Raw genomic sequence first — 14,434 nt, forward strand, 5'->3', positions numbered from 1 at the left:
CTGTCAGACGTTAACCCCACAACTAGAGACCGGCTGTTACCTGGTTTCAATAGATAGTTGGCTACGAGTGGCTTGACTGCAGGCCAACTCATTCATCAGCTGAAATCAGGTCAGTGGATTCCCAGTTTGACGATACAAAAAAAAAAAAAACAACGCTAAATTGTGTGACTGATTGTTCTAAATTTTTCCTCAACTCAAAAATATAAAAACAACAAATGCTATAACATTATTAAAACTAAAATAATCCATATGTTAAATTATTCAGGAATAGGCATGATTGGGTTCTGTCCTGTTTAAAATAAATGCAATTGCATCATGGTATATATTTTTATCTGTCAACACTATGACAGATTGGTGTTTTTCCTCTGGTCATCATATATAAGAGTCTTATGCTGCGCACAACTGTGTTTTTATGTTCCCACTGTTCTGGGAACATAAAAACACAATCTGCACAGTTAGTCTCATCAGATGAGACTCGTACAAAACATAGGAAGAAAACTATGCTTTGTATGGGGGGGTTCAGCTGAGCTGTACTTTCATAACAGTAAAGCGCCCGCTTCAGTGATGAATTAGACGGGTTGTAACTGTTCTTTTTTTAACTTTCAGATCCAAACGGGTCTTGAAAACTGGGAGTTCTTCAAATTTGGTGACAGTGGTGCAGTACACGAGTGTCAGGTGCTAATACTGTGTCAATTACAAAACATTTAATAAATAACATGTTTTCCTTAGCTGCTGAATGTCTTCTATTAACCACGATGTGTGTCTGCTACATTTCCCCGTAGCTAAAAATTTGGACTGGAATCTAAACCCATGTTTAATTACTGCCTGCGTGTGTTTTTGTACAGACTTTAGAAAGCCAACCTCATCTGTTCTCATTTAATCCCTTTAAAGTGAATGGATGTTAACACCTTGATGAATGGCTTTCAAAATAGAAAAACTCAAACAACATTGATAAACAAAATGGGTATGTTACACTTGGTCATTACAATATTAGGAATAAAAATTTTGAATAAAAAATTTTAATAGAAATTATTTAGCATTTGGGGCTGCAGTCGTGATTGAAATTAGTCCCATTTTTTTGTTTCCAGTTTAATATTTGACATTCCCAACATGCTGTATAGTCTGTCTTTTTTTATTGATTGATTGATTGATTGATAAATAAATAAGGACTTCTTTTGATTTATCGTTCTCATGCTAGAGTTAGCAAGTTAAACCTTTAAGTTGTTTCATACTTTAATGAAGCTTAAATCTTTTCTATGTTTTATTTTGTGATGGGTTTAAAATGCTTAATCTGCCTGTTACAAAGGAAATAAACTAAAATTACTATTTTGAAGGAATATTAATCATTTAGATACATTATAAAATTAGTCTACAGATTAAGGAGAAAACTAAATGGTTATTTGTGGCATATCTATTATTAGGTATGTTACTATGAGCAAAACTGCAGCTCTGTAGTGATTACACTACTGATTGCATCATCCCCTTGAAAAGATTTTGTTTCCAATGACAACGTAAAGTAAGCATACCCAGAATACCATTGGTTATCTTTTGCTTATTTTTTTTCAATCCCCGTTTGCAAAGTAGCGGGGGGGGGGGGGTAATGTTGACGTTTTGATCCAAAGACCAGCTAAATTATTTCAAATCAACAAAATACTCTGTTAACTAAAATATTAAAAGGTAACTATATCGAAAACCAATTGCTTTAATATGTGAACACAGGCTAAATAGGCCTGTACAGGGTCAGAATAATATAATAAGAAAGATTGGAAATAGTATTCAATCTTAATTTCAGAATACATTCCTAATTTTTATGTTGCAACAAAAAACAAAACATGCAACCAGAAGGTATTTCAGTTTCAAGGCAGAATGTTCTTCATCACTGCATTTGTGAATATATTTAAGAGTAAGAAATTTGACCCTTTGGTTAAAACAGGGACTAGGACATGTAGGACATGTTAATTAACTGACATTTACTATAAATAACTAAAGAGGCTGAATATTCATCATAAATCAACAACTTTTGGCAATTTCTGAAATTAATTCTGAATACAGGCAAATGTGCTGCAATCAAACATTTAAAATTTTGATGTAAATTAGATTACCCCTGAATTTCAGTTCTTAGAAACGCTGTGACCACCATAATCTGCACCCTACACGCATAATCTTGATATTATTTAAAAGTTCTTCCTACGAAGATGCACTGCATCACTGAATTACAACATCTTTTTTTCACATTTTACTCGAAACAAGAGAGAATGACAGCTCTCATTGGTGACTGGTGATGTGGTTCAACGTAAACTTCAAGTGTCAGCATTAGGATCGGTTTTCAAAACCACAGCACATCATCAACTGTTCAGTTTCAGTCCTCATGCATCAAATCTGAGTTGACGTCTCAGTCTACTTGTATCTTTGTTCCCCATATTTACTACAGTCATAAATCAAAACATATTACCAAATCATGAAGAAAAAAACTGATTTCACCTGCAATCACACGCTAATGATAAACTTCATTAAGTAAACTTGTATCAAATCCCTGTTTACAACTGGATAGCAAGCTAAACTATTTAAACAGACGCAGAAACACACTGGGACGTGTTAGATAGTTGACAGTACGTTTTTACAGTAAATACTACAATTGCTGTGTATGGTGTGGTGCTTTTAAAAAAATAAACACAGCCGTTTATTTATTTCCTTTCAAGAACACAAGCGCTAGCTACCCAGCAGCTCTGACAGCTAGCCTAGCTAACACTTGAGCTATTCGCTAGCTTAGCATAGCCATGTAGCACGTGTTTCTGATTTATAAGATAATTAACGGGCTGACGCTGGCCAGCTAACTGGAAATACTGTTAGTGTCCGAGGACCCAGTTGATTGAGCACTTGGTAGTCGTTTATTTCCAATCGGTTTAATATAAAGCACGGTTATACCGTAACGTGTCGACTTAAAAAGGTCAATAATGCTATGTATGTTTGTTCTCCAAAGAATAGCCGGACCCCGTCATCCAACAACACAGCAGACCCCCAAACCAATGGACAGCCAGCAATGGAAGCTAACTAACCTTAGCGGCGGGGCAGGAGACACCATTCGGTGGTAAAAACGTTCAGTAGGCGACGTCCAATCCTCGTCAATCGATCCAAAGTGGCTTAAAGGTTTACTTGCTTCGAGTTAACGTCTCGCCCCCGAATTAATCCACAGGAAACTGTTGTTTTCGTGTAAATTTGCTCCGTTAGCAGATTTCTGCGGTGTCGAGCCAGTTCCTGCACAAGTAATGATACTCCCTGAACCGCTGCTGCTCAGACCGTTGCGGGGCTGAACAGCCTTTCTGTCTCTCCATAGGTCCATAGCCTCTATCGCCCCTCCTCCTTACTAGAAGACCGCAAATTCCCCTTCACACAACAAATTCACCGATCAATCCGTGTGCTGTTGAAGCAAAATATTTGTTCAAGAGACTATTACGAAAATAAAAAAAATACTTATTTCCTTGAAAAAAAAAAAAATTATTTAGTGCCTCTTAATTTTTGATCTTTTAATAAAGCTGTTCATGTTGTATAACATTTTAATTAAAGTGCGCTTGAGATGTGATTAGATTAGATTCACTGTATAGCAATTCATCTGTATATCGTTTGCTTGTGTGTATGTGTAGAAACACTGGTAACCAGATGTTGGGCTTATGAGATTCTCGCAGTATGGGAAACTGGAGTAAAATAATAACATTGACCAACAATTTAAAAGAACATTTAATTTCATGATCTAAGCATTTTTGCTTAGAAAATCAGAAAAGCAAAAATTATTCCCATTTTTGATAAAACATTGATTATACCAGTTATAAGATTGACTAAGATTTTCACATAAAAACTATAGAATTCACAACTTAATTTAGTAGTTTTCAAGTCCTTATTGTGTTGCATATTAAACCTTTTTGCCATTCAGCTCTTTATAAAGTATAACAAGCTAATATGAGGTAGTTTGGCTTTTTGCTTAGGGAGCAAATCTGCAGTAGTTTTAAAATAGTTTTACCTGTATAACAGTGATAGGTGATGCTCCTTCACTTTCCACAGCCAAATCTGTCTTTTTTGTAAGAGAGCAAAATTTAGCTGCCTTCGTTCAGCCAACTAACAGGCAGTGCACAGCAACAGTTGGGCGAGTGTCAGTACTGCTGTAGTCTATGCTCCATACAGCTGCTATCACTGTATGGCACTTTCTCTAGCTTTTCATCTAAAGGATGAGATGCTAGAGATTCAGCAAATATTATTTTGACTGTAGGAAAATCTTAACATATGTAATTGTCCGAGCCACCGCACCCTGTTGGCGGACAGATGCCTCTGATCTCCCCAGAATTCTTTTCCCCAGAAGCGTCACCTCTGCTTCCAATCACTTTCCCTTAAAAGGAATGACTCTCAAACTGTTCTATACTCTCAATGCTTTTATTCTAAATAAGACAGAGGAAAGGTTACAGAGATCAGCGCTGATGGCTCCAGTCCTTAACCCGCTCGGTGGTTAAGATGACAAACAGCCCCGAAAGAAGGTCACACATGGGTTTTATGCCTGGTACTCCCTGCAAGGGATGCACACTCCCTCAGTGTTTATCAGTAGACTATGTGACACCATTCTGGTGTCTATCTGATAGTGTGTGTAATAGCAGGTGTCGAACCTTGAATCTAAGTGTGGCTGCTGCAATCTAATAGCTCCTCTTACAGTATGTACCACAATCAACCCAATGCATTAAACTTTATGTCAAACTGTAGGTCACTGTGGATTATTATCCTATTCTAAGAAAATTTAAAACATTAGCATTCATACTTTATCATTCTGGTCTGTGTGTGAAAGCTCGTCTATTAGTAATAGTAAGCAAGGTTATTTCTAACATAATATTCACTATTACTAACTTGGGAACCATATAGATCACATCCCAATATTTTGCAGGTGATAACACCTTACTAACAGGACCTTTATATGGAGGACCAATCCTGCCATAATTAGGAATAAATACAGAAATAAATAAATAGCTTGACAAGGATCGGTCTTCCATACCTTCAGAGGTTCTCAAGAGGTGAGCAGCTCCAAGTTGGCATTTCCAACTCTTAGATTGTGATTACTTGGAAAAAAATTCAGTCTTACAGAATATGGATAGAAACTCAATCATGTGTGGAGGAGCTGAAGTATCTTATCTAAGGATTCACCAATGGCTGAAAAATTAAATGTTGATTTAGGGCGTGGCGCTGATGGTGTAGGGGTTAAGCGCGCGACCATATACAGAGGCTACAGTCCTCGAAGCGGCCGTCCCAGGTTCGAGTCCCAGACCTGGTGATGTTTGCCAAATGTCTCTCCCTCTTTCCTGTCTGCCTACTATCAAAAAAATAAAGGCCACTAGTGCTGAAAAAATATCTTTAAAAAATTTAATTTTGAACTCACCATCGGTTAGGAAGCATCTTCCACAACATTGTGGCCAGTGCACTTTACTTTTGTTGGGAAGATGAAAGCATTGAATGTCTACCTGAGTGGTTCTCAAACTTATTTTAATGAATGCCATCCCCGGAATGCTAAGTTCTCCATGTACCTTTGTAATGAATGTCATTAAAGGAAAGGGATTTTTCAGGCTGTACAATGGCAAAGTTGGACGCACTGTTCCCTTTCAGCAAGAAGATCCTGGGTTTAAACCCTGGCCTGGGGTCTTTCCGCAAGGAGTTTGCATGTTCTATGTAGACGATGCATGGAAGAAACTCTTCAGATTTTTCCAGTTGCCACTTCAAGTTTGGTTGAAGAATCCAGTTTGATGTGTGCTGTTCTCGTCTGTCCATTTAGAACAGCCACATATTTCACATAGTACAGGCTTGGTTCTTCCAGCTGAATGCAAATTTAAACAAAAACCTTAATAAAATGTCTTATCTCTTTTGTGCCTTCTGCTGCTAGCAGCTTTTGCAGAGACATTAATCTCACTGCATAAGATAGTAGCACTTGTCCCTAGTATACGATTTCCCATTCCACGTCTTCAAATTAACCATAAAGGACAATAACAATGTATTTCTCAGGGCTTTATGCATTAAAAACTAAAACTCATGACAAAGTACCCTCTGTTCACCTCCATCTGTATGTGAGGGCCAGACTCCTCAGTCACTGCAAGATTCACTACTGGAGGTAGTTGTTGATCCCCTTGTTTGAACTGCGGCCCACATTTGGACTAAACAATCTGGCAAGTAAATGGTCGTATGTCATATTAAAGAAAATCTACATCGTAAGGTTGTCCATGTTATGATGCAAGAACAACCCCAACCTCTGCTCCATCATGTTCTCCGGGTCAACTCAAGCACTGACTCCACATAAACTCCACATCTGTGTGCCTTGATTCCCATGGAGAAGTACAAGCTGTGAATACACTAGGTTAGCATTGAAGGATAGTTTTCTGAAGATCACAGCATCTCATGCTGTGTACATGGTTGATGACCGTACTGAAGCCAGTGGATCCGAAATCTGCAAATGATCTGAAACCTTTCAATCGGCTTCACACAGCTAAGAAGGCTGCAAAAAACACCACCCATGCTGCAGCCCTTTGCTGTCACAGTAAATCTTTTGAATAAATGTCTGCCTGAAATCAGTGAGTATGATTAAACAAAGAAAGTCACAGTAATGTAATCTTCTGACAGGGTTTGACAGACTGCAGACAACAGCTTCACTTCATTTTATGATTTAAAATGTTTGATTCCATATGGCCAAGACATTTAGTATTTGGCACATAACTATCTGGAACGCTTCAGACGCGCCATATCTTGACCTAAATCATAGCAACAGCTTTCCCTATGATGTCAGATGGGATTGTTTTTCTTCCCTGTTTTTTTCTTTCAGCTATGTGGTTTGGGAGCCCCCCTCAAATCATCTGTAAAACCACCATCTCCTCATTCAGCTATCAGAGCAAGAAAGATAACTGTTTGTTTCAGCTGTGTTATCTGGACCTAGGCGGGTGCCTGAATAATACATCCCCCTATCTCTGCCCCGTTTTGCAGCTCTATGCTAAAACACAAATGCTTCTCAACTGGCAGTTTTGATGTTCACAGCTGTGGTCATCTGCAGCCAGATGAACAGCATGACCACCTCAGAATCTAATAAAATAATTGGAAATGTTTCATGATTGCTGAAATGCATTTGCAACCCACTTCAGAGGGGAGCACATGAAGTATCTCTTTCCACAAGTTACAGGAATATCTGGAGTGGGTTGTTTTAACAGATCCAGGGCCCGCATGAAAGGCAACACTAAAGTGGTTGGCCCAATTAAAGGACTTTGAAGATTTCAAAGCCCGTCAGCTGAGGAATGCACTGTAGTTATGAACTAAAACTTGAGTAAATGATCCTGAAGGAAAACAGATTATGGTGGGGGATTATCATTCACAAAACAAAACAGGTATTTTAATAGGTTTTAATAGGTAGGTTTAATAGGTTGATGATGAAGCTTTGCTTTGCACACTTCAAATACTCTTCTACCAGTGCTATTCTTCAACATTGCTGGCTAAAAGAAAACCATTTATTCAGCGCCCTCAGCTATTGCTGCCAACCTTTGTAACAATTTGGAAAAAGTCTTAAAATAAATTATTTTTTATTGCTATTGCATAATCTGTGAATGAAAATTGTTAATACTTTGAACAACCCCCTTCTGCCTATCACTTTAGTCCTTCTGCTCTCTTTGGCCATACATTTCGGATCCTTATTGTCCTGAAAGACCCAATTATGATTCATTTAAATTTTTCTCACACAGACCACCAGATCTTTTTTTAAAGGTACTGATGCCATGCACACTAACAAGGTTTCCAGGGCTTTTGGAAGGAAAGCACGTGGCAGTATAATGTTTTTTTTTTTCTGGCACCCCTCTCTAGTAGAATGTAGAAACAATGGAGACTTGGTGAATTTTCCCCCACTGAATAAACAGACTTAAACAAAGTTTGGATTTTCCAAAATAGTAAGTTTCTGATTTTGCTGTAATACCAGGGATGTCAGTAATTGTGGGTCTGTGTACAGAAGAGCTTTTGGTTTTGTTTTGCTGTCATAGATAGTATTCGGATATCTTTCGATTCAAACACTCCAATCGATGTGAAATATTTCCAAATAACAGTACATGTTTTATCTATAACTGAGTATTTAGATGAACGAGGTTGGTGTGGTGCTGGTGGTGTATGGGGTTAAGCACGCAACCATGTGCAGAGGCTATAGTCCTCGATGCGGCTGTCCCGTGTTCAAGTCCTGGACCTGGTGACCTTTGCTGAATGTCTCCCCCTCTCTTTCGTGTCTACCTACTGTTGTAAAAATGAAAAACTAAAAGGCCTCTAGTGCTACAAAATAAAAATAAAAGAAAGAGATTTGTGTTATATGTTACAGCAGTATAGAGAGCTACTATACTATGCTGTATAGTTTTCGCTAGGACTAAATCCATTTTACCTCTGCTGACTTTTATTATTGGAAGAGCAGGCCTGGGCTGGGAAAATTATATTTTTAAGATTGCATCAGAGGAGACAGCAAGAAATGAGCCTTCTTGTTTCATTCTTTCTGGCTCAGTTTGCAACATCATTTTCCTTATATCAGTCATCAGCCCAGGTTTATCTTTCACAGTCAAATCTCAGATTCACAGCCAAGAGACATCACCTGACTGCCTCTTCCTCGCCATAACAAAGAGAGTGCTGCAAGCAGAAATGGCAGCACCTCACAGCAGAACGTAGAGACTGCCTGCATTGTTGGAATTCCGGCTCAACTTCCTGAGTCTCTCCGCACCTGGTAGACTGCCAAAACACGCTTTTCTCTCTCTTTCCCTTCCGTTCTCTCCTATAAAGATCACATGTTGAGTAAATGGACATGAGACATTCCAGCTTCACACTCTTCTTCCATTAAATGCATCACATCTTCTCATAGTTTACCATCTTTTTCTATCACTGACATGAGCTGACATGAAATTTAGTTTACAGACTGCAAAACAAAGTTGAATGTGTTATGTGTCTTTACTTTCGCTCCAGAGGATTAGCATCAGTCCTCACTCACTCATGTGATGCATATCCTTTAGTGATAAATTTAGATAATGTTGTGTATGTCACGGTTTAATATATTTTATTTTCTTGTCATTAATTGTTGATTGAATTTCATTTTTGTCCCTGGCTGCCGTGACCATGACAGACATATTCACACCTGTTTTAATATCCAAGTGTACCCCTGTAATGAAGCTGGCATCGACACTGCCTTACGGGGACTCGGTCAGCCATCTGTTAGCCTGCATAGATTCATGCGGTGTTCATGGACATAGTATGAATGCTTTCTAACATGAATGCCATGCAATCATGTTAGACTGCATGGCATTCATGCAATCTAATATGAATGTCATGTTAGAAACTTTTGGGTCTTTTGAGGTATGTCACCACCAGCTTTACGCACCTAGAAAACTCAACTTCTAGCCTTTCATTTTTGCAAAACAGTTTAAGCTCAGTCAGACTGGATGGTTTTAAAGTGAAAAATGAATATAGAGAGAGTGGTTGCCTAGTGGTTAGAGAGCAGGGCGTCCTAAAGAGGCCACAAATACCCTGGTTCACATCCCACTGCCTGCCACTCTGGGTCCCTGAGCAAGCCCCTCAATGCTCCCTGGGTGGCAGTCCACTGCTTCCTAAGGAATAGATTCAATGCAGAGGACAATTTCTCAGTTGTGAGATCAATAAAGTCTAAATTATTTCATTAATTAATTAATTTATGTCTTGACAGGGGGGCAGAAGACTAACACAGCAGTCAGCTGCATTGTGCATGACATAATCCGACCCAAATTGCTAAGTGTTAACTCTGATGCAAGTTCTGAGCCTTATATTCAATTCAATTCAAAAACACTTTATTAATCCCAAAGGGAAATTAAATTTTGTTGTAGCTCATATTATGCAGATTTCTTCAAAGAGCTGTTGTAGATGCTGATGGCTGTGGGCAGGAAGGATCTCCTGTAGCGGTCTGTCTTACAGTTGATCTGAAGAAGCTTCTGACTGAAGACACTCTGTTGTTGTAGGACAGTCTCATGAAGAGGATGCTCAGGGTTCCGATGTTTTTCATTTTATGAAGATTTCTTCTTTGCACAATGATCTCCAGAGGTTCCAGAGGAGTCCCCAGAACAGAGTTGTTATGATAGAGTTGTTGACTTTAACATTTATTTGAAGAACAATACGGACTGACCTACTGAGGATCAAGATTAGCAAGGGACAGTAATGTTTTATCTCTACAAAGGAGGGTCTAAGGTCTGACCATCAGACTCCACTCCCCACCTCCTTTGTCACCAATAAGTCTCACCCATGGTTTCCACCTCACCTTTTACTGTGGTGATATTATTTTTAGTATTGTGTGCAGTGTTAGTTTTCCTCTACACATGAAGGCCAAAAAGTAAAATTTTGGTGTCATCTGACCAGAGCACCTTCTTTCTTTTGTTTGTTATGTCCCCTACATGGACGTAGATGTTATGTTTTTTTTTTTTCAACCACTGATTTCTTTTTGGCACTCGTCCATAAAGACCAGGGCCCGTATTTACAAAGATTCCCAGAGTCCTCTCAGATAGCTCCTATGTTAGCCTAACAAATCCTTGCAAAGAGTCTTAGCTTAAGAGTTATTCTGTTCGCTGCTGAGAGCCACTCTGAGCAGGGAGACAACAGAAATTCCTGTCTTAGTAATGAGGTGTGGTTGACCCTGTTGCTAGGTGTGACGCTGTCATGTAAGAGCTGTGATTGGTTGTTAAACAAAAACAAATGCGCTCCAAGTAATCAATGGAAAGAAATTTACTGATTATAGAATTAAGACTGGATTTAGAAATGTATAAATCATGATGATGACAGCAAAGTTAAATTAACTGTCACACAGCATCAAAATGTTTGAACGTAACTTATTTGTATGCTCATCATTATTTGAATTGCTTATTAGTATGTTTACTTGCCATGCTGGTCATTTTCCTACTTCATCTATTTGATATATAGATATACACACTCTACCGGTCAAACGTCTTAGAATCCCTTTCTCATTTATAACTATTTACATTGTACGTTGATTCTCACTGAAAGCATCAAAACTGTGAATGAACACATATGGAATTATGTACCAAACGAAAAATTGTCAAAGAACTTGAAATATGCTTTATATTTTTGATTCCTTAAAGAACCCGCCGTTTGCTGTGATAACAAAATATTAACCTTTTGGCCGTCTCTCAATGAACCTCTGGGAAGTTCTTTCAAGACTCTTTGGAAAATCATTTCAGGTGACCACCTCATGAAGCTCACGGAGAGAATACCAAGAGAGCAAAGTAGTCATCAGAGCAAAGGGTGGCTATTTTGTAATAATTTAAAATATAAAAATATTTAGAGTTATTTCACAGTTTTTGTTTGCTATATAAATCCATGTGTGTTCATTTATAGTTTTCTTGCCTTTGGTGAGAATCTACAATGTAAATAGTGATGAAAATAAAAAGACCCATTAAGTGAGAAAATGTATCTAAAACGTTTGACCGGTAGTATGCAGACACACACACACTCGCACACACACACACACACACACACACACACACTATGACTGCTGACATCGTCATGTACAATACAGCAAATACTTATTCACCTCATTTACATCTTCCATTTATATAGTGTTTAGATAATTGTATCTTGTCTAGAGTTTGTATTTATTTATGTATATATATATTTTTCAAATTTTTTGAATTTTGCCAAATTTTTATTTTTGAAAGCATTTTCCAGTCTGTGAATAATAATGATAATAGTAAATAATTATGTACTGAATTGTTTGCAATTTCATTAATTTTGTGTTGATGATTATTCATAATTTTTTCTATTATTTATTTATCCTTCTTGATATCACCTTACTAGAGGTGCACCTTTAACCTGTCCTGCTGCTCAAACTATTTTTATTTATTTCCTCTTAGAGGGATGTTAAAGTTGATCTTATCTCTATATTAATAATTGTATGATTGTTGTAGTTTATTTACTCGACTGTTTAGTGGGGAGATCCCTGCGAAGTAGAGCCGGTAGTGTTTTATTAATTTACTATTGTTTATTGTTCAGAGAATATCTCTCCTTTCTCTAAGTCTTTCTGCCATATTCACTGCTTAAGACACTCTTAAGATCACCACAAGTCGTCCTCACTGATCTTAACATTTCATCACGTTAGACACTCTTAAGGTCTAAGATGCTTCGTGAATAACATTTATCATACCGAGAGAAAATTCTAAGAAAAATCGTAGAACTTCTTGAATTCTAAGATTTTTCTTAGAATGACGTCATTAGGAGCTACTTTTAGTCTTAGGATTCTTTGTGACTACAGGACTATATTTGTTGAGGCCATGACTAATAGTTCTGCATAGGCTACTTTCCTGTCCTGTCAACAGTTTCTCCCACCTAAGCACTGGATCTTCCTAACTCCTCCAGAGTAACCCTTGGCCTTTTGGCTTTTTTTTAGTTAAAGCTCTCCTTGTCCAGACAGTCACTTTAGATGGTTGGTCATGTCTTGGTACAGTTGTAGTTGTATCATACTCTTCCCATTTTTTGATGATAGATTGACTTTTGCTGTAACAAACCTTTGACGCCTTCACAGAACAGTGGATTTGCAATGAGATTAAATTATACATAATTAAAAGCTGTCTACTTATAGAGGACTTTTGAAGGCAATTAGTTGCACTGCATTTTATTCTGATGTTTCAGAGAAAAAAGGGCTGAAGTTATGCATTCAACATTTTTCAGATTTTTATTTGTAAAAATTGTGGCAAACCATGTATAATTTTCATTTTACTTTACTGTGATGTGATAATATGTGTTGATTTGTCACATAAAATCCCACTAAAGTACATCATTATTATAATAACATAAACCATATCCAACAGCTGAGAGATGAAGAACTGATGCTTTATTGATGATAAAAGTTCAACTAATTGTTTTCAAGTAATTGCAAATGAAGAATGCCCCCTCTTTTTCTCAAGGACAGAGATAGTTTTGGCTGCAGCATTCTCACTGAGTGGCTAAGTAAGCCTAGAGGGGAATAGTTGCTGATGAGTCAGATTGACTAGCATTTTATGTTAAAAGCCAGCCAGTGCTGAAACCCCTCACTTCTTCCGAGCCGCCCCTATCTCTGCAGCCCTTTGTCCATAAGATAACAGGCTCATGGTCAGATCTTGATCCAGACGAGGTTTAGTCATGTACAACTAGACAAGGTCCTGTCCCAGGGAGGTTCATTTGACGATACATCTAATATTTTTCTGGAAAAAAAGGAGGGGTAATTGATTGTGGTATATATGGGTTGCCATAGCATTTTAGAAGAAGTAGAAAGAGAGAAAAAGCTGAATTTTCAGTGGGAAGACAAAAAGAGGGGGTTCAGAAGAGCAGAAAACCCTCATAAATAAAGCTAATGAAATGGCAGTTGAGTATGAAGAGAGGTGAAATGACTGGTTAGTTCTGACCCACAGTCTGATTTACCCTCAGTGTCCCTGTGAGCACAGTGGGGGGAACCAATTACCTCACCTCATCAATAACATCCCACGGACAGGGAAAAAGGTCTGCTTTCCACACCAACCCCAGGGCCCTGCACTGTGGGCTCTACTAGTGGGGGGATGGGGCGCAGGCTTAATGTAGTCACACATATATAGAGAAAAATGTCTCAGTTTTAGGGTGAGGGGTGTGGGGAGGGATGTCCGCCAAGGCGAGCTGCCCAGAACACACTCAGCACTTTGCTGCCGCTCATGATCACACGCATATGTGTTTTATGAGCCCAGGAAACTGACGCATACTGTCTTTCCCACATGGACATGCTGTCTTTGTTCCTAAACTGTGGGTGGATAAATCCACATAGTGTGAGTCAGATAACACAGGCAGCCATCATCTGAAGGAATGACAGTAGGGTTGTAAATGATGGCTAAGATTCACCTAATTCATAAGTAATGCCATGGATAAATTGGAACAGTGCAGGTGTGTGCATGCTCAGGATTTTAATGTGCTATAAAAGATGCAGAGTCCCAAGTGGAGGATGGAAAAATGTAGAATTTTTTTTTCTGTGAAATAAAATTAAAATAAAAAGATTTAGAAGTATTTTTTTTTAGAAATGAGGTGAAATGTCAATTTTGCTCATGGTGTGTGGAGAGCAAACAGAGCAGAGATAAGAATAGAGCTCAACAGTAGAAGTAATCTTAGCACCTCATGCCTCCCCTCGTGCGTGGGTGTATTTGAGAGTGATCTTTCATGTGCTTTTTTTGTCCTAGTGAGATCACAAGATTGTGGCAGAATGTGTGCAGGCAGGCAAAGTCTTCCCAATGGAGAGGCTTTTCGGCAGCATTGGTTCAGGGAGGAAGCCCCACACTCAAACCTGCCACAAATTGGCACAAACCAAAATTCATGTCAGTCACTTTCCACCTTTGAGCTTTTGTTTTATCCCCTGTTGCTCTCTCGATAGCCAGGCAAA

At 38.3% G+C, this 14,434-nt stretch overlaps 1 protein-coding gene across 2 annotated transcripts in view; it reads right to left on the reverse strand.

The window, feature by feature from the left end:
* Window positions 1–3,269, reverse strand: part of ncor2 (nuclear receptor corepressor 2) — a 129,623-nt gene extending 126,354 nt beyond the window's left edge. For both annotated transcript variants that reach the window (XM_047380685.1, XM_047380684.1), the window contains exon 1: window positions 3,057–3,269. The gene's annotated coding sequence lies outside the window, so the exon portion shown is untranslated. The remainder of the gene's footprint in view (window positions 1–3,056) is intronic.
* Window positions 3,270–14,434: the final 11,165 nt, after the last annotated feature.

The sequence above is a fragment of the Girardinichthys multiradiatus genome, chromosome 12 (genome assembly GCF_021462225.1).
Source record: "Girardinichthys multiradiatus isolate DD_20200921_A chromosome 12, DD_fGirMul_XY1, whole genome shotgun sequence".
In the NCBI taxonomy this organism is placed as follows: Eukaryota; Metazoa; Chordata; class Actinopteri; order Cyprinodontiformes; family Goodeidae; genus Girardinichthys; species Girardinichthys multiradiatus.